This window comes from Poromitra crassiceps (assembly GCF_964638095.1).
Source record: "Poromitra crassiceps genome assembly, chromosome: 16".
Lineage (NCBI taxonomy): Eukaryota > Metazoa > Chordata > Actinopteri > Beryciformes > Melamphaidae > Poromitra > Poromitra crassiceps.
In genome coordinates this window covers 2,156,594-2,164,882 of record NC_139645.1, presented here as the reverse complement: position 1 = coordinate 2,164,882, position 8,289 = coordinate 2,156,594, and the positions used below count along the sequence as shown (strand labels likewise).

The 8,289-nt window shown below is 46.1% G+C and overlaps 1 pseudogene across 1 annotated transcript; it reads left to right on the top strand.

Moving 5' to 3' along the window:
• The first annotated feature begins 6,853 nt into the window (after positions 1-6,853).
• LOC310791174 (RING finger protein 148 pseudogene) lies at positions 6,854-7,933 on the top strand (annotated as a pseudogene). Its single transcript has one exon. The product of its transcript is annotated as an RING finger protein 148 pseudogene (transcript).
• Positions 7,934-8,289: the final 356 nt, after the last annotated feature.

The window sequence follows — 8,289 nt, the reverse complement described above, 5'->3', positions numbered from 1 at the left end:
TAGAGGCCCATGTCTTCCTGTGCTTTAGACCACAGCATTAGCTTCGTAGAGGCCCATGTCTTCCTGTGCTTTAGACCACAGCATTAGCTTCTTAGAGGCCCATGTCTTCCTGTGCTTTAGACCACAGCATTAGCTTCTTAGAGGCCCATGTCTTCCTGTGCTTTAGACCACAGCATTAGCTTCTTAGAGGCCCATGTCTTCCTGTGCTTTAGACCACAGCATTAGCTTCTTAGAGGCCCATGTCTTCCTGTGCTTTAGACTACAGCATTAGCTTCTTAGAGGCCCATCTCTTCCTGTGCTTTAGACCACAGCATTAGCTTCTTAGAGGCCCATGTCTTCCTGTGCTTTAGACCACAGCATTAGCTTCTTAGAGGCCCATGTCTTCCTGTGCTTTAGACTACAGCATTAGCTTCTTAGAGGCCCATGTCTTCCTGTGGAGACGGCTGGATTTACATGGGGAGCGGCTCGCTGCAGATTCTACAACACAGGGAATCTCAAACCTACATTTCTCTCGCGCCCAACCCACAATTAGTGGTGTGTTTCGGTGGTGTAACGTGGGAAGAAGTGCATCAGTTCAACAACACGCGCAGAAAAACAGAGACCCGCATAGATGAGGAGTTCAGAAATAGTTTACAGAAGCACGGAATACCTCAAGAAGTATAGCCAACGCTAAAAATACAGAGGTTTATATAAAGGTTTAATGCCACAACAACCTGCTTTTCTCATAAGCCTGCAGATCTGGGAATACCTTCGTTTCCACAGCTATGCCCGGCGAGTGGTTGTTTCTGACCAGAGCATGGAATTAAAGCTTGTTTGCTAGAGTGATTACCCGACCAGTCAACCCAAAGTCACATGAGGTCTGCTCCCTGGAGCGATGCGCTCAGGGCTGCTGATGTCACCGTCCCCTCTCCTCATCCCCACTGACATGTCAGCAATGAGCTCATCCGTTTGGGAGAGTGAACCTGCAGCTTCGGGCTACGAGATGCCACCTGATCTCGCCGAAATACATGGAATGACCACGCCCTCTTAAAGACGAGCTGAACCCAAAAATGATTATTTTATTTTATTTGAGTTCAAAAATACCCGCGTATTCAGTGCACCTATTTAATAATGTATGCAAAGAATTTGACAAAAATCTAATTTCTTTAGTTTCTCACACTTTTTCCACATCAAAAGTTCATTTTTCAAGATTTCATTCATAACAGTAATCTAACAGTTTGCTGACGTCACATTGCACTGTCAAATGTCTACCCCATTTCAACCAATCATATCACGATATGGCAGCTGTCAATCAATCTTCATTTTCGAGCAGAATTTTCTCCTCGAAAATGAAGGCGAAAATGGCCGACTAGCGCCTGTAATTTGGCAGAATTTCTAGCCCATAAACTAACTAATAACTTGGTCAATTGTATCTAACATACAAAATAAAGCAAACGGTAATGTGTAAGAATGCAAAGACATGTAACTGGCTCGTTAAAATCGCATTCCAGGATAACGTTAACGTACGCGGGTCTTACCCCGGCCCCTCGGAGATTCCAGGCCGGCAGGCTGCACTCATGCCTCGGATTCTCTGCTACGCTCCACACGGAGGCAGCTGGCTGCCTGGTTCTCTGCGGCTCCCACTCGCGTACAACCACAACACGCTGGATCCCACTGGATTTGGGGGCGGAACACGCCAGGATTGGCCAACGCCAAATCCAGTCCCCAGAATTGTCAAATCAAATCATACACACGCTATGGCCCCCGCCTCTCATGAATGTTTTCAAATTCAGGGTGGAACGCATTTAAATTTGTGCTGTGAGTAATTCAGGTTGTGGTGGAGACATGACACCCCCCCCCCCCCCCACCCCAATATGCAAATCGGCGTTTTCAAGGTCATCTTCGTTCCAAGTATTTCTGTCACATCATTGACTTTGTAGTGGCCATTTTTAAATCAATCCACTGTCTTTTTTCTTTGACTTGACTTCCTTCTTCTCTGTGAGGATGTAACAGGGTGATGTGTCGTCTCTTTGTGGGGCCGTACTCCCAGGAGGGTTTCTGTGTCACTGGCCTACATTTCTTTTAACTCAATTTCTACTTTGCTCTTCTTTGTCACTTTCTTTGATGTCATTTGGGAGGTCATTTGCTAGATTATGAATGTGGATGTTCCACTTTGCCTTATATAGAATTTCTGACCGTTGTGTTAATTAATTAATTTCAGGTGCTGTGAACTTGCTTCCATTTATGAGCATTTGGGATTAGAAAATAATGATACAGTGCAATACAAAACAATACACTTGCAACTTATATATATAATAAGAATATATATTTTTATTTATTTATTTATTTAAATGTATGTATATATATATATATATATATATATATATATATATATATATATATATATATATATATATATATATATATATACATGCAACTTTCATCAGTCAGAACTACTATTTGTTCTTAAATAAAATGTAAATAAATAGAATAAAATAAATAAGAATATATATATTTATTTATTTATATATATATATCAACTTTATTTTATTTTTCAGACCCATTGGTCCATAAAAAACAATACAAAACATAAAAAAGCAATACAATAACATTTAAAAGAGATGCAGATAAAGCATCAGCACAGGCATTTATGCTAAAAATAAAACCAAACAGTGTATTTTAAAAAACATATAGGCTGCGGGTCCAGTGCTTCCAGAAGCAAGACAAGTACCTTGTGTCACTCTGTGATATGTCAGTTAAGGACACAATAATTTTATTTTTTGATCCAGTGAGTCTGCACATGAATCTATGCATAAAATTCCTCAAAGCAGCATGAAAAGTGGGTACATTTCTAGTCACAAACATTTCACTTGCACTATACATGCAACTTTCATCAGTCAGAACTACTACTTCGTTCTTAAATAAAATGTATATTGCATGCTTGTATGCAACCATCCTCATTTGAGCTAACTGTGTGATAATGGTGTGCATAAACGTTCACAACAACTCCATAAGGGAGAGAGTCCGATCTGGAGTTACAGGTCTCTGTGATCTCTCTCTGAACTGTAGCTACTGATCTCTCTCTCTCTCTCTCTCTCTCTCTCTATCTCTCTCTCTCTCTCTCTGTCTCTGTCTCTCTCTCTGTCTCTCTCTCTCTCTCTCTGTCTCTCTCTCTGTCTCTCTCTCTCTCTCTCTGTCTCTCTCTCTCTGTCTCTCTCTCTCTCTCTCTCTCTCTCTCTCTGTCTCTCTCTCTGTCTGTCTGTCTCTCTCTCTCTCTCTCTCTGTCTCTCTCTCTCTCTCTCTCTGTCTCTCTCTCTCTCTCTCTCTCTCTCTCTGTCTCTCTCTCTCTCTCTCTCTCTCTCTCTGTCTCTCTCTCTCTCTCTCTCTCTCTCTCTCTCTCTCTCTGTCTCTCTCTCTGTGTACCTCAAAGGAAAAAGGCAGTCTCTAGGAGCCACATCATTAAACGTACAAAAGTCAAGCCAGACTCCTTTCCACTCTTTGCTGTGGAGTGCATGCACGCACGCACACGCACACGCACGCACACACACACACACACACACACACACACACACACACACACACACACACACACACACACACACACACACACACACACACACACACACACACACACACACACACACACACACACACATACTCTCTCTCTCTCTCTCTCTCTCTCTCTAGATGGCCTGGTAGGACCTGGTATCGATCGGGCTGCAGGGCAGAGAGAGGACACAGCAGAGCAGTGGAAAAATACAAGCAGGAACAATTCCAAGAGCTAAACATCTAAACAGCTACCAGCACTTAGGACGAGGATCCTGCCAGAACAGGATGTGGCACCGCAAGGTTTCAACTACCTCTGCATTCCGGACCAGTACTCATTTACTGTACATGGACCGGGCACCTTGTGGCACCATTTCTTCCTTCTTCTGCATAATAGTTGTTAACCCATTGATACCTGATGCAGCATTTGCGTGTATATCCCTCATTTGTGTGTGTATCCCTTTAAGACCGCGAACCGCGTGACGCGGTTCGCGGTCTTAAAGGGATACACACACAAATGCTGCATCAGGTATCAATGGGTTAAACGGACACTGCCAGATGGTTTGTTTTCAAATCACCATCCGGGAACAAGCTGCTCGGGAAACTGTTTCAAAGGGCGGGCACTTGAACAAAATACCTGCCATGTGATTGGATGAACCATCTGTTTCAAAGGGCGGGCACTTGAACAAAATACCTGCCATGTGATTGGATGAACCATCTGTTTCAAAGGGCGGGCACTTGAACAAAATACCTGCCATGTGATTGGATGAACCATCTGTTTCAAAGGGCGGGCACTTGAACAAAATACCTGCCATGTGATTGGATGAACCATCTGTTTCAAAGGGCGGGCACTTGAACAAAATACCTGCCATGTGATTGGATGAACCATCTGTCACCATTTGTCTATCACCGTTTATCCCGCTCGCTCGCTCGCTCTCGCTGACGTCACACCTAAATCCCGCCTGTAGCTGTCTCATAGGATGCTGATTTTGGTGCAAACCAATCAGATTCAAACCAATAAACATGTGAGCCTATTAGAAAGTAGCAACAAGTGCATATAGTAATCATGCCACATGAGGGCGCTGCTCTGCAGAAACGTCAGACGCAGCATGGCAGAAAAGTCCTGCGATTATTAGGGGTGCCACAATACACTCAGTTCACGATACGATACGATACACGATATTGGGTTCACGATAACGATACGATACGATATTTTAACAATATTTTTTTGCAATCGATTTGTGAGTTGAGGGGGCATCATTTTCATCCTCCGTGTCTGTAACGTCCCTCCTCTGTTCAAACAAAGCAATGAAAAGGAGAGCAAGCATGCAATCAGATGCAGATCAGTGCCACCATGTTCAGCTTCTTTTTCTCACGATATGAGATTTCATCTCAACGATACATATTGTCACGTTTTGATATCGCGATATATTGTGGGACGATATATTGTGACATCCCTAGCGATTATCCATTCGCCACCCGGGAAAAGATGTTGATGTTGGAAGCTGAGTTGGCGAGAGCGAGAGCCGAGAACCGGGAGTTGCTCAGAGCGAAAAGCTGACTTGGCAAAAATGAAGGTCGACTTCGAGAAATACAAAAGGAGTGACCCATCTGCCTCCCCGGATTCGAGAATGAGGAGGATACGAAAGAGTTGGAGCTCGAGAAACTCCAGGCTGAATTTGAGGCAGAGGCCAAAAGGAGGAAAGTCGAATGAGAGGCCCAACGGCTCGGAGAGGAGCAAGAGGAGGCCAAGCGAGCCAAGACCCTTCTCGTGACGGCACAACCCGCACGAGACGCCCAATGGGCAAAAGAGGACACCGATCATCAGAAACGCCTGGACCAGGCCAATCATTCTCTAGGGATGGGACCAGTAGCTTCTCCACATATGGTGCCCAGGTGACCCAGAAGGCTGACTTATATCCTCATGAAAGGGCTTATAACACTGTCACTCGTTTGACGGAACCTGCCTGGTGGGAGGAGCAGCCGGTCTGTTGGGGCATCAGGTATCTCAGCCTAGCGCGCCGGCATTTCCGGCGCATGCAGAACCTCCTGCTGGGACGCCTGTTGCGCCACACCAATCGAGCACCACAGTGGGGCAAAGCAGTGAAGACTTCATAGCAGTTGATGTCGGAGACATAGCTGTTGAGGAAGATTTCATCTTCACTGCGGAGTGTCAGAGAACGACTGAGGATCCTGATGTACAAGACATAGCTGTTGAGGTAGTGATTGTGGCCGCAGAAATACAGGAGCCCGTACAGGGGTTAGCAGTGGGAGAGCTGCAGAGGCAAACACATGGAGAAGGATGCAAACCATGATCTAGCACAGGACAGTCCACATGTAGCGCTGGACGATGAACCTGCTAGTGAGCTGGCAGGAGAGATCCAACGTGTGGCACCGGATGATGATGATGATGCCAGTGGGGTGACTGTTGAGGCTATGGCTATGGAACAGCAGTTGACGACCCGGTTGATCGAAACAGGGGTGAAGCTGGATCTGGAGGACAGGAAGGAGAGTGATGAGCTTGTGGTGACAGGAGCATCACCGGAGGTCAGACCCGAGAACATTCCGGGGAGCTTCACTGCAGACCGGATCGGGTTGAATGAAGAGACATGCGATGGCACAAGTCATCCAGCTCCTTACTTCCAGGCTGCAGGTCATCGTATCTGATATGGAGTTGAAGTCCTCTTCGGTAGCTGCTCTTGCGTGATACTCTTGGCATGTGGTCAGACTGTCGCTCGTACATGGCGTCCTGAGTGTACTCACGTACTGAACTGGCAAGCCTCTACGCCTGCTAAAATAGATGTGGTCATAACCAGATGGCGTTATGACATCATTGGTTTCAGCATCACCGGCTCTGATGATGTGACTGGGCCGCCCACGGGCACAGGAGGAAGGAGGAACAAAAGAAAAAAATAGTTTGTCCTCTCATCATGGAAAATGCAATAGCTTTTTATTGGTTCCACCAGAACTAGTCTTTGTATGTTTGACCCATGCCCATGAAATTGCCCTTATCATTTGCTTATCAGCTTTTCTTTATTGTATGCTGTTCCTTGGCTCTCCACATCGTCACATGTCTGTGTGAGCCGTGTACTTCTTGTAAAACTTGTAAAATAGCAGCACCCTCCTCTCTCCAGCCCCCTGAGAGAGGAGTGCTCAGTGTTCAAGGTTCAGGAAGATAACGACGGCAGGTTAGCTGAAACTACCTGCGTTCAGATCACTGTGTGAGTCGAAGAAGCAGGAACTGGAACTAACAAAGGACTACTCCAGCAGAATAAAGCCTCTCTAATAGACTGCTGCATGTGTTTGTTTTGAGGAGAAGCACGTTACCATGGGTAAGAAGACAGAGTGCTATCTGCTGCTGCTGCTCTTGTGTGTGTCGGGACTTGTCCGGCGTTCGTGGACAAAGACGTTTTACTGGACGGCCTTGGTGGATATAAATTACTTAGACATCAGCCAGAACATGACTGTCAACAAATACTGCGAGTGCGGCGAGTATGGCCTCAGCTCTCCCCTGGAGGGCGTCTCGGGCGTCGTCGTGCTGCCCAGCTTGGACCCTACGGGCTGCGTCCCAGACCCCGGCTTCAACCTCAGCTCCGCCTCGGCCCCCTGGGTCGCCCTGCTCCAAAGGGGCAACTGTAGCTACACCGCCAAGATCAACGCTTCCTACCAGGCCGGCGCAAAAGGTGTGGTGATCTATAATGTGGATGATGACAGAGTTCTTATGACACACTCTGATGCCATAGATATCGTGGCTATCATGATTGTCAACACCAAAGGCATGCAAATCGTCAAGTTGGTCAAGAGCGGAATAGAGGTTAATATGGTTATCGAGGTAGGAAGGACCCAGTGCCCTTTGACACGGACCATGCAGATCTTCTATTTTATGTTTTTCGGTCTGATCGCAGCATCCATTGTCTACTGTGTGGTTTTCTTTACCCGCCGTCTCCACAACCTGCAAATGCAGACGAGCACCGAGAGGAAGCTGAAGTCCCAGACTATTAAGGCCATCGGTCAGCTACAAGTGCGTATGCTGAAGGAAGGCGACGAGGAACCGGAGTCAGACTCTTACACCTGCGCGGTGTGTAGGGACTGCTACCATGAAGGCCAGGTGGTGACAGTGCTGACATGCGGACACATCTTCCACAAGGCGTGCATCGAACCCTGGCTGCTGAAGAAGAGGACCTGCCCCATGTGTAAATGTGACATCTTGAAGGCTCTGGGGGTCGAGGACGAGGAGGAGAAACAGAGCCAGAGCAACTTGTCGTTGTCACCAACAGAGGTCACTGTGGTCACAGTGTCAGGAAGCGAGTCCCTGTATGAGGTGCCCCTGACTGACTCGGCGACCCCTGACCCCGAGACACAGACACACTATGATAACAGGGCCTTTGAGGAAGACTCACAGGCATAAGTGATTGTAGGCTTTCCAACCAAGGGGTGCACCATCACACTCCAAAGTGTACCCCGACTGGGGGGTTTCTAGGATTTTTGTGTGTTGAGAAGGCTAACGGCCAACCTACTCATATTTTTATTGTTATTCAAAATCAAACTCTTATTCAAAATGTTATTCAGAATTTCTGTTCAACAACATAATTTATAGTTCAGGGATTCATACACACTCTACCAGATGGGCGAGTGGTGATCAGATGACTTTACCTAGACCAAGAACCAACTTGTCTTAACTTAGATACTGTTCATTCTCTATTATATTTTTTTACTTTATGTTTTTGTATTTTAATCTTTGTGTGTCATGTAATGTATATTGTT